Source organism: Triturus cristatus, unplaced genomic scaffold (assembly GCF_964204655.1).
Source record: "Triturus cristatus unplaced genomic scaffold, aTriCri1.1 SCAFFOLD_262, whole genome shotgun sequence".
Classification (NCBI taxonomy): Eukaryota; Metazoa; Chordata; class Amphibia; order Caudata; family Salamandridae; genus Triturus; species Triturus cristatus.
The window spans coordinates 115968-133984 of record NW_028187334.1 but is presented as its reverse complement, the minus strand read 5'-3'; the positions used below and the strand labels follow the sequence as shown (position 1 = coordinate 133984).

At 43.4% G+C, this 18017-nt stretch overlaps 15 non-coding genes across 15 annotated transcripts; all 15 read right to left on the bottom strand.

Annotated features, from left to right (window-relative positions):
• Positions 1-157: 157 nt before the first annotated feature.
• TRNAL-CAG (transfer RNA leucine (anticodon CAG)) lies at positions 158-240 on the bottom strand. Its single transcript has one exon. It is a non-coding gene; the product is annotated as a tRNA-Leu (tRNA).
• A 2008-nt stretch (positions 241-2248) lies between these two features.
• Positions 2249-2331, bottom strand: TRNAL-CAG (transfer RNA leucine (anticodon CAG)). The gene has a single exon. It is a non-coding gene; the product is annotated as a tRNA-Leu (tRNA).
• A 2702-nt stretch (positions 2332-5033) lies between these two features.
• TRNAL-UAG (transfer RNA leucine (anticodon UAG)) lies at positions 5034-5116 on the bottom strand. Its single transcript has one exon. It is a non-coding gene; the product is annotated as a tRNA-Leu (tRNA).
• A 2008-nt stretch (positions 5117-7124) lies between these two features.
• On the bottom strand, positions 7125-7207 carry TRNAL-UAG (transfer RNA leucine (anticodon UAG)). The gene has a single exon. It is a non-coding gene; the product is annotated as a tRNA-Leu (tRNA).
• Positions 7208-8500: 1293 nt separating this feature from the next.
• TRNAL-CAG (transfer RNA leucine (anticodon CAG)) lies at positions 8501-8583 on the bottom strand. The gene has a single exon. It is a non-coding gene; the product is annotated as a tRNA-Leu (tRNA).
• Positions 8584-9215: 632 nt separating this feature from the next.
• Positions 9216-9298, bottom strand: TRNAL-UAG (transfer RNA leucine (anticodon UAG)). The gene has a single exon. It is a non-coding gene; the product is annotated as a tRNA-Leu (tRNA).
• A 1024-nt stretch (positions 9299-10322) lies between these two features.
• TRNAL-AAG (transfer RNA leucine (anticodon AAG)) lies at positions 10323-10405 on the bottom strand. The gene has a single exon. It is a non-coding gene; the product is annotated as a tRNA-Leu (tRNA).
• A 901-nt stretch (positions 10406-11306) lies between these two features.
• TRNAL-UAG (transfer RNA leucine (anticodon UAG)) lies at positions 11307-11389 on the bottom strand. The gene has a single exon. It is a non-coding gene; the product is annotated as a tRNA-Leu (tRNA).
• Positions 11390-12413: 1024 nt separating this feature from the next.
• TRNAL-AAG (transfer RNA leucine (anticodon AAG)) lies at positions 12414-12496 on the bottom strand. Its single transcript has one exon. It is a non-coding gene; the product is annotated as a tRNA-Leu (tRNA).
• A 188-nt stretch (positions 12497-12684) lies between these two features.
• Positions 12685-12767, bottom strand: TRNAL-CAG (transfer RNA leucine (anticodon CAG)). Its single transcript has one exon. It is a non-coding gene; the product is annotated as a tRNA-Leu (tRNA).
• Positions 12768-13399: 632 nt separating this feature from the next.
• TRNAL-UAG (transfer RNA leucine (anticodon UAG)) lies at positions 13400-13482 on the bottom strand. Its single transcript has one exon. It is a non-coding gene; the product is annotated as a tRNA-Leu (tRNA).
• Positions 13483-14504: 1022 nt separating this feature from the next.
• TRNAL-AAG (transfer RNA leucine (anticodon AAG)) lies at positions 14505-14587 on the bottom strand. The gene has a single exon. It is a non-coding gene; the product is annotated as a tRNA-Leu (tRNA).
• Positions 14588-14773: 186 nt separating this feature from the next.
• TRNAL-CAG (transfer RNA leucine (anticodon CAG)) lies at positions 14774-14856 on the bottom strand. The gene has a single exon. It is a non-coding gene; the product is annotated as a tRNA-Leu (tRNA).
• Positions 14857-15467: 611 nt separating this feature from the next.
• Positions 15468-15550, bottom strand: TRNAL-UAG (transfer RNA leucine (anticodon UAG)). Its single transcript has one exon. It is a non-coding gene; the product is annotated as a tRNA-Leu (tRNA).
• Positions 15551-17558: 2008 nt separating this feature from the next.
• TRNAL-UAG (transfer RNA leucine (anticodon UAG)) lies at positions 17559-17641 on the bottom strand. The gene has a single exon. It is a non-coding gene; the product is annotated as a tRNA-Leu (tRNA).
• Positions 17642-18017: the final 376 nt, after the last annotated feature.

The window sequence follows — 18017 nt, the reverse complement described above, 5'->3', positions numbered from 1 at the left end:
AAAAGATATTAGGAACCAAAAAATGCACAGAGCTTAGGCCAATAGTGGCTAGAGCAAGAACAAAACTCACTGCACTCTTCCAAGAAGACAATCCTATAAGCCACTGTGAGGGAAATGATCATATTTCTCAAGAAAAAAATTAGAGTAAACACAGGACTGTCAGAAGTGGGATTTGAACCCACGTCTCCAGAGGAGACTGCGACCTGAACGCAGCGCCTTAGACCACTCGGCCATCCTGACTTGCTTTCCCAGCATCTTCCAGAGGCCAGACAGCCATGCAGGTGAGGTACTGAAAAGGAATGCCCTCAATTTATTTATCCTATTATATGCACTTCCAACAGATCTTTGAACAATCTGTACAGAGCAGGACCTATGGAGAACTCTTTAGAACTTTGAGGCGAACAAAGAGAAAGTGCTATTCACCAGCCACTTGAACGGCTCAAAGCTGCTTTGAAATTGAGACAATAGCCACCTCTTGGCTGGCTAAAGCAATTTCAACAAGGGATCTCAAAGTCACAACATAGGGTGGAGTATGCAAATTTAAGCAGCCCCTGATCAAAGCCCTGAGGAAATTGCTGTAAGTGTGCTGGAGTCCAGTTGTCTACCAGATGAATGGCATTCTTCCAAATTTGCAGGGCCCGTCTGGCCAGGGCATACAAGAGCATGACTCTTCCAGATGACCTCTTACATGGGTCCTATGCTCATTTGGTAAGGATTGCGCTTTGTCAGCAAGACGTTATAGAACCTAAATATATGAAAAACCCCATCTCTCTTGACAAGAGGAGAACGGAATAACGTGCCAAGTGAAGACCAACAGATGCAACTTCCATCAGATGTTAACCTGATAAAGGAGATTAAATCTCCAAAAGGCATGTAAGAAGTGGGATTCGAACCCACGCCTCCAAAGGAGACTGTGGCCTAAACACAGCGCCTTAGACCTCTCGGCCATCCTGACAGTATAGGCATTTAAGAAATGAATAAAAGTTACTCAGAAACGTCTACCTCCATGCAAGCCTGAAATAATTTAAACCTTCAAACACAAGGTGCAACTTTATGCACAGGACAATAAACACAGAAGAACACATACGAAAGCACTTTATTTCACAGGTATACAGTTTTCATGCTTTTAGAACACCACATACCTCTCACCAGCTATTTAGGGTCCTGTATCCGACTCACAACATTTCCTTGCCTGCGACCTCTCTCTCTACACAAACAACTACAGCACAGGAAGTAGGAAGGCAATAGGTGGGGCAGTTTATTCAAATTTATGCTGCCAATGTGCCTTGCAGATTCATGCAGGATTTCTAGATCCTTGCTGGATACAAGAGAGTAGGCCTTGTTCCAGATAAACTATCCCTAGCAGGGAAAGTCTGAGCACAGGCACTCTTTTGCTCTTTAGCCCCTGGCCTGGGACTCACCCTCACTTGCTGAGGCGTGAAATTCTGCATACCAACTTTGCACAGAAGGTATGTTTGTGGTTGTTTGGGGATGGGTGGGAGGTCAAGAGCAGGGAAAAGCAGGTCTCCTTCTCTACTAGACTCCTCTTCTATGCCTCCCTGCCGTTCACTCACTCTGTCTTTGTTTCATTCTCTCCTTCCACAACACTCCTCCTCACTCACTCGCTCTATCACTTGTATTTTTGCCCTTGCTCTGCATTCTATAGTGGAAACATCTCTTGAATGAAGCATCTGAAAATGACGTGACATAAAATTTAAAACCTCCTTATTGGAAACCTAAAACATCACAAGACTTAATGTAACCCATTTCTTTCATAAAAAAGATTTTTAAAGTACCCCACAAAAGAAATATAAAACACCACGAGTGCTAGAAGAATATTACATTAACGTTAAAGATAGAATAGGGCAAATGCATTTGCAGTTGAAACTGAAGTTTGGTACTTATTCAGATATTATTTACATTGCCAATTTTTAGCTGAGATTCTAAAGGAACTGAGAGAGAAAATGGAATTCAAGTTTTGTCAGAAGTGGGATTCGAACCCACGCCTCCACGAGAGACTGCGGCCTTAACCCAGCGCCTTAGACCACTCGGCCATCCTGACCCCATGCTGCTTTTTGATCTAAAGGGTGAGAAAGATATTAGGAACCAAAAAATGCACAGAGCTTAGGCCAATAGTGGCTAGAGCAAGAAAAAAACTCACTGCACTCTTCCAAGAAGACAATCCTATAAGCCACTGCGAGGGAAATGATCATATTTCTCAAGAAAAAAATTAGAGTAAACACAGGACTGTCAGAAGTGGGATTTGAACCCACGCCTCCAGAGAAGACTGCGACCTGAACGCAGCGCCTTAGACCACTCGGCCATCCTGACTTGCTTTCCCAGCATCTTCCAGAGGCCAGACTGCCATGCAGGTGAGGTACTGAAAAGGAATGCCCTCAATTTATTTATCCTATTATATGCACTTCCAACAGATCTTTGAACAATCTGTACAGAGCAGGACCTATGGAGAACTCTTTAGAAATTTGAGGCGAACAAAGAGAAAGTGCTATTCACCAGCCACTTGAACGGCTCAAAGCTGCTTTGAAATTGAGACACTAGCCACCTCTTGGCTGGCTAAAGCAATTTCAACAAGGGATCTCAAAGTCACAACATAGGGTGGAGTATGCAAATTTAAGCAGCCCCTGATCAAAGCCCTGAGGAAATTGCTGTAAGTGTGCTGGAGTCCAGTTGTCTACCAGATGAATGGCATTCTTCCAAATTTGCAGGGCCCGTCTGGCCAGGGCATACAAGAGCATGACTCTTCCAGATGACCTCTTACATGGGTCCTATGCTCATTTGGTAAGGATTGCGCTTTGTCAGCAAGACGTTATAGAACCTAAATATATGAGAAACCCCATCTCTCTTGACAAGAGGAGAACGGAATAACGTGCCAAGTGAAGACCAACAGATGCAACTTCCATCAGATGTTAACCTGATAAAGGAGATTAAATCTCCAAAAGGCATGTCAGAAGTGGGACTCGAACCGACGCCTCCAAAGGAGACTGTGGCCTAAACACAGCGCCTTAGACCTCTCGGCCATCCTGACAGTATATGCTTTTAAGAAATGAATAAAAGTTACTCAGAAACGTCTACCTCCATGCAAGCCTGAAATAATTTAAACCTTCAAACACAAGGTGCAACTTTATGCACAGGACAATAAACACAGAAGAACACATACGAAAGCACTTTATTTCACAGGTATACAGTTTTCATGCTTTTAGAACACCACATACCTCTCACCAGCTATTTAGGGTCCTGTATCCGACTCACAACATTTCCTTGCCTGCGACCTCTCTCTCTACACAAACAACTACAGCACAGGAAGTAGGAAGGCAATAGGTGGGGCAGTTTATGCAAATTTATGCTGCCAATGTGCCTTGCAGATTCATGCAGGATTTCTAGATCCTTGCTGGATACAAGAGAGTAGGCCTTGTTCCAGATAAACTATCCCTAGCAGGGAAAGTCTGAGCACAGGCACTCTTTTGCTCTTTAGCCCCTGGCCTGGGACTCACCCTCACTTGCTGAGGCGTGAAATTCTGCATACCAACTTTGCACAGAAGGTATGTTTGTGGTTGTTTGGGGATGGGTGGGAGGTCAAGAGCAGGGAAAAGCAGGTCTCCTTCACTACTAGACTTCTCTTCTATGCCTCCCTGCCATTCACTCACTCTGTCTTTGTTTCATTCTCTCCTTCCACAACACTCCTTCTCACTCACTCGCTCTATCACTTGTATTTTTGCCCTTGCTCTGCATTCTATAGTGGAAACATCTCTTGAATGAAGCATCTGAAAATGACGTGACATAAAATTTAAAACCTCCTTATTGGAAACCTAAAACATCACAAGACTTAATGTAACCCATTTCTTTCATAAAAAAGATTTTTAAAGTCCCCCACAAAACAAATATAAAACACCACGAGTGCTAGAAGAATATTACATTAACGTTAAAGATAGAATAGGGCAAATGCATTTGCAGTTGAAACTGAAGTTTGGTACTTATTCAGATATTATTTACATTGCCAATTTTTAGCTGAGATTCTAAAGGAACTGAAAAAGAAAATGGAATTCAAGTTTTGTCAGAAGTGGGATTCGAACCCACGCCTCCAGGAGAGACTGCGGCCTTAACGCAGCGCATTAGACCACTTGGCCATTCTGACCCCATGCTGCTTTTTCATCTAAAGAGTGAGAAAGATATTAGGAACCAAAAAATGCACAGAGCTTAGGCCAATAGTGGCTAGAGCAAGAAAAAAACTCACTGCACTCTTCCAAGAAGACAATCCTATAAGCCACTGCGAGGGAAATGATCATATTTCTCAAGAAAAAAAGTAGAGTAAACATAGGACTGTCAGAAGTGGGATTTGAACCAACGCCTCCAGAGGAGACTGCGACCTGAACGCAGCGCCTTAGACCACTCGGCCATTCTGACTTGCTTTCCCAGCATCTTCCAGAGGCCAGACAGCCATGCAGGTGAGGTACTGAAAAGGAATGCCCTCAATTTATTTATCCTATTATATGCACTTCCAACAGATCTTTGAACAATCTGTACAGAGCAGGACCTATGGAGAACTCTTTAGAACTTTGAGGCGAACAAAGAGAAAGTGCTATTCACCAGCCACTTGAACGGCTCAAAGCTGCTTTGAAATTGAGACAATAGCCACCTCTTGGCTGGCTAAAGCAATTTCAACAAGGGATCTCAAAGTCACAACATAGGGTGGGGTATGCAAATTTAAGCAGCCCCTGATCAAAGCCCTAAGGAAATTGCTGTAAGTGTGCTGGAGTCCAGTTGTCTACCAGATGCATGGCATTCTTCCAAATTTGCAGGGCCCGTCTGGCCAGGGCATACAAGAGCATGACTCTTCCAGATGACCTCTTACATGGGTCCTATGCTCATTTGGTAAGGATTGCGCTTTGTCAGTATATGAGAAACCCCATCTCTCTTGACAAGAGGAGAACGGAATAACGTGCCAAGTGAAGACCAACAGATGCAACTTCCATCAGATGTTAACCTGATAAAGGAGATTAAATCTCCAAAAGGCATGTCAGAAGTGGGATTCGAACCCACGCCTCCAAAGGAGACTGTGGCCTAAACACAGCGCCTTAGACCTCTCGGCCATCCTGACAGTATAGTCTTTTAAGAAATGAATAAAAGTTACTCAGAAACGTCTACCTCCATGCAAGCCTGAAATATTTTAAACCTTCAAACACAAGGTGCAACTTTATGCACAGGACAATAAACACAGAAGAACACATACGAAAGCACTTTATTTCACAGGTATACAGTTTTCATGCTTTTAGAACACCACATACCTCTCACCAGCTATTTAGGGTCCTGTATCCGACTCACAACATTTCCTTGCCTGCGACCTCTCTCTCTACACAAACAACTACAGCACAGGAAGTAGGAAGGCAATAGGTGGGGCAGTTTATGCAAATTTATGCTGCCATTGTGCCTTGCAGATTCATGCAGGATTTCTAGATCCTTGCTGGATACAAGAGAGTAGGCCTTGTTCCAGATAAACTATCCCTAGCAGGGAAAGTCTGAGCACAGGCACTCTTTTGCTCTTTAGCCCCTGGCCTGGGACTCACCCTCACTTGCTGAGGCGTGAAATTCTGCATACCAACTTTGCACAGAAGGTATGTTTGTGGTTGTTTGGGGATGGGTGGGAGGTCAAGAGCAGGGAAAAGCAGGTCTCCTTCACTACTAGACTCCTCTTCTATGCCTCCCTGCCATTCACTCACTCTGTCTTTGTTTCATTCTCTCCTTCCACAACACTCCTTCTCACTCACTCGCTCTATCACTTGTATTTTTGCCCTTGCTCTGCATTCTATAGTGGAAACAGCTCTTGAATGAAGCATCTGAAAATGACGTGACATAAAATTTAAAACCTCCTTATTGGAAACCTAAAACATCACAAGACTTAATGTAACCCATTTCTTTCATAAAAAAGATTTTTAAAGTACCCCACAAAACAAATATAAAACACCACGAGTGCTAGAAAAATATTACATTAACGTTAAAGATAGAATAGGGCAAATGCATTTGCAGTTGAAACTGAAGTTTGGTACTTATTCAGATATTATTTACATTGCCAATTTTTAGCTGAGATTCTAAAGGAACTGAAAAAGAAAATGGAATTCAAGTTTTGTCAGAAGTGGGATTCGAACCCACGCCTCCAGGAGAGACTGCGGCCTTAACGCAGCGCATTAGACCACTCGGCCATTCTGACCCCATGCTGCTTTTTCATCTAAAGAGTGAGAAAGATATTAGGAACCAAAAAATGCACAGAGCTTAGGCCAATAGTGGCTAGAGCAAGAAAAAAACTCACTGCACTCTTCCAAGAAGACAATCCTATAAGCCACTGCGAGGGAAATGATCATATTTCTCAAGAAAAAAAGTAGAGTAAACACAGGACTGTCAGAAGTGGGATTTGAACCCACGCCTCCAGAGGAGACTGCGACCTGAACGCAGCGCCTTAGACCACTCGGCCATGCTGACTTGCTTTCCCAGCATCTTCCAGAGGCCAGACAGCCATGCAGGTGAGGTACTGAAAAGGAATGCCCTCAATTTATTTATCCTATTATATGCACTTCCAACAGATCTTTGAACAATCTGTACAGAGCAGGACCTATGGAGAACACTTTAGAACTTTGAGGCGAACAAAGAGAAAGTGCTATTCACCAGCCACTTGAACGGCTCAAAGCTGCTTTGAAATTGAGACAATAGCCACCTCTTGGCTGGCTAAAGCAATTTCAACAAGGGATCTCAAAGTCACAACATAGGGTGGAGTATGCAAATTTAAGCAGCCCCTGATCAAAGCCCTAAGGAAATTGCTGTAAGTGTGCTGGAGTCCAGTTGTCTACCAGATGCATGGCATTCTTCCAAATTTGCAGGGCCCGTCTGGCCAGGGCATACAAGAGCATGACTCTTCCAGATGACCTCTTACATGGGTCCTATGCTCATTTGGTAAGGATTGCGCTTTGTCAGCAAGACGTTATAGAACCTAAATATATGAGAAACCCAATCTCTCTTGACAAGAAGAGAACGGAATAACGTGCCAGGTGAAGACCAACAGATGCAACTTCCATCAGATGTTAACCTGATAAAGGAGATTAAATCTCCAAAAGGCATGTCAGAAGTGGGATTCGAACCCACGCCTCCAAAGGAGACTGTGGCCTAAACACAGCACCTTAGACCTCTCGGCCATCCTGACAGTATAGGCTTTTAAGAAATGAATAAAAGTTACTCAGAAACGTCTACCTCCATGCAAGCCTGAAATAATTTAAACCTTCAAACACAAGGTGCAACTTTATGCACAGGACAATAAACACAGAAGAACACATACGAAAGCACTTTATTTCACAGGTATACAGTTTTCATGCTTTTAGAACACCACATACCTCTCACCAGCTATTTAGGGTCCTGTATCCGACTCACAACATTTCCTTGCCTGCGACCTCTCTCTCTACACAAACAACTACAGCACAGGAAGTAGGAAGGCAATAGGTGGGGCAGTTTATGCAAATTTATGCTGCCATTGTGCCTTGCAGATTCATGCAGGATTTCTAGATCCTTGCTGGATACAAGAGAGTAGGCCTTGTTCCAGATAAACTATCCCTAGCAGGGAAAGTCTGAGCACAGGCACTCTTTTGCTCTTTAGCCCCTGGCCTGGGACTCACCCTCACTTGCTGAGGCGTGAAATTCTGCATACCAACTTTGCACAGAAGGTATGTTTGTGGTTGTTTGGGGATGGGTGGGAGGTCAAGAGCAGGGAAAAGCAGGTCTCCTTCACTACTAGACTCCTCTTCTATGCCTCCCTGCCATTCACTCACTCTGTCTTTGTTTCATTCTCTCCTTCCACAACACTCCTTCTCACTCACTCGCTCTATCACTTGTATTTTTGCCCTTGCTCTGCATTCTATAGTGGAAACAGCTCTTGAATGAAGCATCTGAAAATGACGTGACATAAAATTTAAAACCTCCTTATTGGAAACCTAAAACATCACAAGACTTAATGTAACCCATTTCTTTCATAAAAAAGATTTTTAAAGTACCCCACAAAACAAATATAAAACACCACGAGTGCTAGAAGAATATTACATTAACGTTAAAGATAGAATAGGGCAAATGCATTTGCAGTTGAAACTGAAGTTTGGTACTTATTCAGATATTATTTACATTGCCAATTTTTAGCTGAGATTCTAAAGGAACTGAGAGAGAAAATGGAATTCAAGTTTTGTCAGAAGTGGGATTCGAACCCACGCCTCCAGGAGAGACTGCGGCCTTAACGTAGCGCCTTAGACCACTCGGCCATGCTGATCCCATGCTGCTTTTTCATCTAAAGGGTGAGAAATATATTAGGAACCAAAAAATGCACAGAGCTTAGGCCAATAGTGGCTAGAGCAAGAAAAAAACTCACTGCACTCTTCCAAGAAGACAATCCTATAAGCCACTGCGAGGGAAATGATCATATTTCTCAAGAAAAATAGTAGAGTAAACACAGGACTGTCAGAAGTGGGATTTGAACCCACACCTCCAGAGGAGACTGCGACCTGAACGCAGCGCCTTAGACCACTCGGCCATCCTGACTTGCTTTCCCAGCATCTTCCAGAGGCCAGACAGCCATGCAGGTGAGGTACTGAAAAGGAATGCCCTCAATTTATTTATCCTATTATATGCACTTCCAACAGATCTTTGAACAATCTGTACAGAGCAGGACCTATGGAGAACTCTTTAGAACTTTGAGGCGAACAAAGAGAAAGTGCTATTCACCAGCCACTTGAACGGCTCAAAGCTGCTTTGAAATTGAGACAATAGCCACCTCTTGGCTGGCTAAAGCAATTTCAACAAGGGATCTCAAAGTCACAACATAGGGTGGAGTATGCAAATTTAAGCAGCTCCTGATCAAAGCCCTGAGGAAATTGCTGTAAGTGTGCTGGAGTCCAGTTGTCTACCAGATGAATGGCATTCTTCCAAATTTGCAGGGCCCGTCTGGCCAGGACATACAAGAGCATGACTCTTCCAGATGACCTCTTACATGGGTCCTATGCTCATTTGGTAAGGATTGCGCTTTGTCAGCAAGACGTTATAGAACCTAAATATATGAGAAACCCCATCTCTGTTGACAAGAGGAGAACGGAATAACGTGCCAAGTGAAGACCAACAGATGCAACTTCCATCAGATGTTAACCTGATAAAGGAGATTAAATCTCCAAAAGGCATGTCAGAAGTGGGATTCGAACCCACACCTCCAAAGGAGACTGTGGCCTAAACACAACGCCTTAGACCTCTCGGCCATCCTGACAGTATAGGCTTCTAAGAAATGAATAAAAGTTACTCAGAAACGTCTACCTCCATGCAAGCCTGAAATAATTTAAACCTTCAAACACAAGGTTCAACTTTATGCCCAGGACAATAAACACAGAAGAACACATACGAAAGCACTTTATTTCACAGGTATACAGTTTTCATGCTTTTAGAACACCACATACCTCTCACCAGCTATTTAGGGTCCTGTATCCGACTCACAACATTTCCTTGCCTGCGACCTCTCTCTCTACACAAACAACTACAGCACAGGAAGTAGGAAGGCAATAGGTGGGGCAGTTTATGCAAATTTATGCTGCCAATGTGCCTTGCAGATTCATGCAGGATTTCTAGATCCTTGCTGGATACAAGAGAGTAGGCCTTGTTCCAGATAAACTATCCCTAGCAGGGAAAGTCTGAGCACAGGGACTCTTTTGCTCTTTAGCCCCTGGCCTGGGACTCACCCTCACTTGCTGAGGCGTGAAATTCTGCATACCAACTTTGCACAGAAGGTATGTTTGTGGTTGTTTGGGGATGGGTGGGAGGTCAAGAGCAGGGAAATGCAGGTCTCCTTCACTACTAGACTCCTCTTCTATGCCTCCCTGCCGTTCACTCACTCTGTCTTTGTTTCATTCTCTCCTTCCACAACACTCCTTCTCACTCACTCGCTCTATCACTTGTATTTTTGCCCTTGCTCTGCATTCTATAGTGGAAACATCTCTTGAATGAAGCATCTGAAAATGACGTGACATAAAATTTAAAACCTCCTTATTGGAAACCTAAAACATCACAAGACTTAATGTAACCCATTTCTTTCATAAAAAAGATTTTTAAAGTACCCCACAAAAGAAATATAAAACACCACGAGTGCTAGAAGAATATTACATTAACGTTAAAGATAGAATAGGGCAAATGCATTTGCAGTTGAAACTGATGTTTGGTACTTATTCAGATATTATTTACATTGCCAATTTTTAGCTGAGATTCTAAAGGAACTGAGAGAGAAAATGGAATTCAAGTTTTGTCAGAAGTGGGATTCGAACCCACGCCTCCACGAGAGACTGCGGCCTTAACGCAGCACCTTAGACCACTCGGCCATCCTGACCCCAAGCTGCTTTTTGATCTAAAGGGTGAGAAAGATATTAGGAACCAAAAAATGCACAGAGCTTAGGCCAAAAGTGGCTAGAGCAAGAAAAAAACTCACTGCACTCTTCCAAGAAGACAATCCTATAAGCCACTGCGAGGGAAATGATCATATTTCTCAAGAAAAAAATTAGAGTAAACACAGGACTGTTAGAAGTGGGATTTGAACCCACGCCTCCAGAGGAGACTGCGACCTGAACGCAGCGCCTTAGACCACTCGGCCATCCTGACTTGCATTCCCAGCATCTTCCAGAGGCCAGACAGCCATGCAGATGAGGTACTGAAAAGGAATGCCCTCAATTTATTTATCCTATTATATGCACTTCCAACAGATCTTTGAACAATCTGTACAGAGCAGGACCTATGGAGAACTCTTTAGAACTTTGAGGCGAACAAAGAGAAAGTGCTATTCACCAGCCACTTGAACGTCTCAAAGCTGCTTTGAAATTGAGACAATAGCCACCTCTTGGCTGGCTAAAGCAATTTCAACAAGGGATCTCAAAGTCACAACATAGGGTGGAGTATGCAAATTTAAGCAGCCCCTGATCAAAGCCCTAAGGAAATTGCTGTAAGTGTGCTGGAGTCCAGTTGTCTACCAGATGCATGGCATTCTTCCAAATTTGCAGGGCCCGTCTGGCCAGGGCATACAAGAGCATGACTCTTCCAGATGACCTCTTACATGGGTCCTATGCTCATTTGGTAAGGATTGAGCTTTGTCAGCAAGACGTTATAGAACCTAAATATATGAGAAACCCCATCTCTCTTGACAAGAGGATAACGGAATAACGTGCCAGGTGAAGACCAACAGATGCAACTTCCATCAGATGTTAACCTGATAAAGGAGATTAAATCTCCAAAAGGCATGTCAGAAGTGGGATTCGAACCCACGCCTCCAAAGGAGACTGTGGCCTAAACACAGCGCCTTAGACCTCTCGGCCATCCTGACAGTATAGGCTTTTAAGAAATGAATAAAAGTTACTCAGAAACGTCTACCTCCATGCAAGCCTGAAATAATTTAAACCTTCAAACACAAGGTGCAACTTTATGCACAGGACAATAAACACAGAAGAACACATACGAAAGCACTTTATTTCACAGGTATACAGTTTTCATGCTTTTAGAACACCACATACCTCTCACCAGCTATTTAGGGTCCTGTATCCGACTCACAACATTTCCTTGCCTGCGACCTCTCTCTCTACACAAACAACTACAGCACAGGAAGTAGGAAGGCAATAGGTGGGGCAGTTTATGCAAATTTATGCTGCCAATGTGCCTTGCAGATTCATGCAGGATTTCTAGATCCTTGCTGGATACAAGAGAGTAGGCCTTGTTCCAGATAAACTATCCCTAGCAGGGAAAGTCTGAGCACAGGCACTCTTTTGCTCTTTAGCCCCTGGCCTGGGACTCACCCTCACTTGCTGAGGCGTGAAATTCTGCATACCAACTTTGCACAGAAGGTATGTTTGTGGTTGTTTGGGGATGGGTGGGAGGTCAAGAGCAGGGAAAAGCAGGTCTCCTTCACTACTAGACTTCTCTTCTATGCCTCCCTGCCGTTCACTCACTCTGTCTTTGTTTCATTCTCTCCTTCCACAACACTCCTTCTCACTCACTCGCTCTATCACTTGTATTTTTGCCCTTGCTCTGCATTCTATAGTGGAAACATCTCTTGAATGAAGCATCTGAAAATGACGTGACATAAAATTTAAAACCTCCTTATTGGAAACCTAAAACATCACAAGACTTAATGTAACCCATTTCTTTCATAAAAAAGATTTTTAAAGTACCCCACAAAAGAAATATAAAACACCACGAGTGCTAGAAGAATATTACATTAACGTTAAAGATAGAATAGGGCAAATGCATTTGCAGTTGAAACTGAAGTTTGGTACTTATTCAGATATTATTTACATTGCCAATTTTTAGCTGAGATTCTAAAGGTACTGAGAGAGAAAATGGAATTCAAGTTTTGTCAGAAGTGGGATTCGAACCCACGCCTCCACGAGAGACTGCGGCCTTAACGCAGCGCCTTTGACCACTCGGCCATCTTGACCACATGCTGCTTGTTCATCTAAAGGGTGAGAAAGATATTAGGAACCAAAAAATGCACAGAGCTTAGGCCAATAGTGGCTAGAGCAAGAAAAAAACTCACTGCACTCTTCCAAGAAGACAATCCTATAAGCCACTGCGACGGGGAAATGATCATATTTATCAAGAAAAAAATTAGCGTAAACACAGGACTGTCAGAAGTGGGATTTGAACCCACGCCTCCAGAGGAGACTGCGACCTGAACGCAGCGCCTTAGACCACTCGGCCATCCTGACTTGTTTTCCCAGCATCTTCCAGAGGCCAGACAGCCATGCAGGTGAGGTACTGAAAAGGAATGCCCTCAATTTATTTATCCTATTATATGCACTTCCAACAGATCTTTGAACAATCTGTACAGAGCAGGACCTATGGAGAACTCTTTAGAACTTTGAGGCGAACAAAGAGAAAGTGCTATTCACCAGCCACTTGAACGGCTCAAAGCTGCTTTGAAATTGAGACAATAGCCACCTCTTGGCTGGCTAAAGCAATTTCAACAAGGGATCTCAAAGTCACAACATAGGGTGGAGTATGCAAATTTAAGCAGCCCCTGATCAAAGCCCTGAGGAAGTTGCTGTAAGTGTGCTGGAGTCCAGTTGTCTACCAGATGAATGGCATTCTTCCAAATTTGCAGGGCCCGTCTGGCCAGGGCATACAAGAGCATGACTCTTCCAGATGACCTCTTACTTGGGTCCTATGCTCATTTTGTAAGGATTGCGCTTTGTCAGCAAGACGTTATAGAACCTAAATATATGAAAAACCCCATCTCTCTTGACAAGAGGAGAACGGAATAACGTGCCAAGAGAAGACCAACAGATGCAACTTCCATCAGATGTTAACCTGATAAAGGAGATTAAATCTCCAAAAGGCATGTCAGAAGTGGGATTCGAACCCACGCCTCCAAAGGAGACTGTGGCCTAAACACAGCGCCTTAGACCTCTCGGCCATCCTGACAGTATAGGCATTTAAGAAATGAATAAAAGTTACTCAGAAACGTCTACCTCCATGCAAGCCTGAAATAATTTAAACCTTCAAACACAAGGTGCAACTTTATGCACAGGACAATAAACACAGAAGAACACATACGAAAGCACTTTATTTCACAGGTATACAGTTTTCATGCTTTTAGAACACCACATACCTCTCACCAGCTATTTAGGGTCCTGTATCCGACTCACAACATTTCCTTGCCTGCGACCTCTCTCTCTACACAAACAACTACAGCACAGGAAGTAGGAAGGCAATAGGTGGGGCAGTTTATTCAAATTTATGCTGCCAATGTGCCTTGCAGATTCATGCAGGATTTCTAGATCCTTGCTGGATACAAGAGAGTAGGCCTTGTTCCAGATAAACTATCCCTAGCAGGGAAAGTATGAGCACAGGCACTCTTTTGCTCTTTAGCCCCTGGCCTGGGACTCACCCTCACTTGCTGAGGCGTGAAATTCTGCATACCAACTTTGCACAGAAGGTATGTTTGTGGTTGTTTGGGGATGGGTGGGAGGTCAAGAGCAGGGAAAAGCAGGTCTCCTTCACTACTAGACTCCTCTTCTATGCCTCCCTGCCGTTCACTCACTCTGTCTTTGTTTCATTCTCTCCTTCCACAACACTCCTTCTCACTCACTCGCTCTATCACTTGTATTTTTGCCCTTGCTCTGCATTCTATAGTGGAAACATCTCTTGAATGAAGCATCTGAAAATGACGTGACATAAAATTTAAAACCTCCTTATTGGAAACCTAAAACATCACAAGACTTAATGTAACCCATTTCTTTCATAAAAAAGATTTTTAAAGTACCCCACAAAAGAAATATAAAACACCACGAGTGCTAGAAGAATATTACATTAACGTTAAAGATAGAATAAGGCAAATGCATTTGCAGTTGAAACTGATGTTTGGCACTTATTCAGATATTATTTACATTGCCAATTTTTAGCTGAGATTCTAAAGGAACTGAGAGAGAAAATGGTTCAAGTTTTGTCAGAAGTGGGATTCGAACCCACGCCTCCACGAGAGACTGCGGCCTTAACGCAGCGCCTTAGACCACTCGGCCATCCTGACCCCATGCTGCTTTTTGATCTAAAGGGTGAGAAAGATATTAGGAACCAAAAAATGCACAGAGCTTAGGCCAATAGTGGCTAGAGCAAGAAAAAAACTCACTGCACTCTTCCAAGAAGACAATCCTATAAGCCACTGCAAGGGAAATGATCATATTTCTCAAGAAAAAAATTAGAGTAAACACAGGACTGTCAGAAGTGGGATTTGAACCCACGCCTCCAGAGGAGACTGCGACCTGAACGCAGCGCCTTAGACCACTCGGCCATCCTGACTTGCTTTCCCAGCATCTTCCAGAGGCCAGACAGCCATGCAGGTGAGGTACTGAAAAGGAATGCCCTCAATTTATTTATCCTATTATATGCACTTTCAACAGATCTTTGAACAATCTGTACAGAGCAGGACCTATGGAGAACTCTTTAGAACTTTGAGGCGAACAAAGAGAAAGTGCTATTCACCAGCCACTTGAACGGCTCAAAGCTGCTTTGAAATTGAGACAATAGCCACCTCTTGGCTGGCTAAAGCAATTTCAACAAGGGATCTCAAAGTCACAACATAGGGTGGAGTATGCAAATTTAAGCTGCCCCTGATCAAAGCCCTGAGGAAATTGCTGTAAGTGTGCTGGAGTCCAGTTGTCTACCAGATGAATGGCATTCTTCCAAATTTGCAGGGCCCGTCTGGCCAGGGCATACAAGAGCATGACTCTTCCAGATGACCTCTTACATGGGTCCTATGCTCATTTGGTAAGGATTGCGCTTTGTCAGTATATGAGAAACCCCATCTCTCTTGACAAGAGGAGAACGGAATAACGTGCCAAGTGAAGACCAACAGATGCAACTTCCATCAGATGTTAACCTGATAAAGGAGATTAAATCTCCAAAAGGCATGTCAGAAGTGGGATTCGAACCCACGCCTCCAAAGGAGACTGTGGCCTAAACACAGCGCCTTAGACCTCTCGGCCATCCTGACAGTATAGTCTTTTAAGAAATGAATAAAAGTTACTCAGAAACGTCTACCTCCATGCAAGCCTGAAATATTTTAAACCTTCAAACACAAGGTGCAACTTTATGCACAGGACAATAAACACAGAAGAACACATACGAAAGCACTTTATTTCACAGGTATACAGTTTTCATGCTTTTAGAACACCACATACCTCTCACCAGCTATTTAGGGTCCTGTATCCGACTCACAACATTTCCTTGCCTGCGACCTCTCTCTCTACACAAACAACTACAGCACAGGAAGTAGGAAGGCAATAGGTGGGGCAGTTTATGCAAATTTATGCTGCCAATGTGCCTTGCAGATTCATGCAGGATTTCTAGATCCTTGCTGGATACAAGAGAGTAGGCCTTGTTCCAGATAAACTATCCCTAGCAGGGAAAGTCTGAGCACAGGCACTCTTTTGCTCTTTAGCCCCTGGCCTGGGACTCACCCTCACTTGCTGAGGCGTGAAATTCTGCATACCAACTTTGCACAGAAGGTATGTTTGTGGTTGTTTGGGGATGGGTGGGAGGTCAAGAGCAGGGAAAAGCAGGTCTCCTTCACTACTAGACTCCTCTTCTATGCCTCCCTGCCATTCACTCACTCTGTCTTTGTTTCATTCTCTCCTTCCACAACACTCCTTCTCACTCACTCGCTCTATCACTTGTATTTTTGCCCTTGCTCTGCATTCTATAGTGGAAACAGCTCTTGAATGAAGCATCTGAAAATGACGTGACATAAAATTTAAAACCTCCTTATTGGAAACCTAAAACATCACAAGACTTAATGTAACCCATTTCTTTCATAAAAAAGATTTTTAAAGTACCCCACAAAACAAATATAAAACACCACGAGTGCTAGAAAAATATTACATTAACGTTAAAGATAGAATAGGGCAAATGCATTTGCAGTTGAAACTGAAGTTTGGTACTTATTCAGATATTATTTACATTGCCAATTTTTAGCTGAGATTCTAAAGGAACTGAAAAAGAAAATGGAATTCAAGTTTTGTCAGAAGTGGGATTCGAACCCACGCCTCCTGGAGAGACTGCGGCCTTAACGCAGCGCATTAGACCACTCGGCCATTCTGACCCCATGCTGCTTTTTCATCTAAAGAGTGAGAAAGATATTAGGAACCAAAAAATGCACAGAGCTTAGGCCAATAGTGGCTAGAGCAAGAAAAAAACTCACTGCACTCTTCCAAGAAGACAATCCTATAAGCCACTGCGAGGGAAATGATCATATTTCTCAAGAAAAAAAGTAGAGTAAACACAGGACTGTCAGAAGTGGGATTTGAACCCACGCCTCCAGAGGAGACTGCGACCTGAACGCAGCGCCTTAGACCACTCGGCCATGCTGACTTGCTTTCCCAGCATCTTCCAGAGGCCAGACAGCCATGCAGGTGAGGTACTGAAAAGGAATGCCCTCAATTTATTTATCCTATTATATGCACTTCCAACAGATCTTTGAACAATCTGTACAGAGCAGGACCTATGGAGAACACTTTAGAACTTTGAGGCGAACAAAGAGAAAGTGCTATTCACCAGCCACTTGAACGGCTCAAAGCTGCTTTGAAATTGAGACAATAGCCACCTCTTGGCTGGCTAAAGCAATTTCAACAAGGGATCTCAAAGTCACAACATAGGGTGGAGTATGCAAATTTAAGCAGCCCCTGATCAAAGCCCTAAGGAAATTGCTGTAAGTGTGCTGGAGTCCAGTTGTCTACCAGATGCATGGCATTCTTCCAAATTTGCAGGGCCCGTCTGGCCAGGGCATACAAGAGCATGACTCTTCCAGATGACCTCTTACATGGGTCCTATGCTCATTTGGTAAGGATTGCGCTTTGTCAGCAAGACGTTATAGAACCTAAATATATGAGAAACCCAATCTCTCTTGACAAGAAGAGAACGGAATAACGTGCCAGGTGAAGACCAACAGATGCAACTTCCATCAGATGTTAACCTGATAAAGGAGATTAAATCTCCAAAAGGCATGTCAGAAGTGGGATTCGAACCCACGCCTCCAAAGGAGACTGTGGCCTAAACACAGCACCTTAGACCTCTCGGCCATCCTGACAGTATAGGCTTTTAAGAAATGAATAAAAGTTACTCAGAAACGTCTACCTCCATGCAAGCCTGAAATAATTTAAACCTTCAAACACAAGGTGCAACTTTATGCACAGGACAATAAACACAGAAGAACACATACGAAAGCACTTTATTTCACAGGTATACAGTTTTCATGCTTTTAGAACACCACATACCTCTCACCAGCTATTTAGGGTCCTGTATCCGACTCACAACATTTCCTTGCCTGCGACCTCTCTCTCTACACAAACAACTACAGCACAGGAAGTAGGAAGGCAATAGGTGGGGCAGTTTATGCAAATTTATGCTGCCATTGTGCCTTGCAGATTCATGCAGGATTTCTAGATCCTTGCTGGATACAAGAG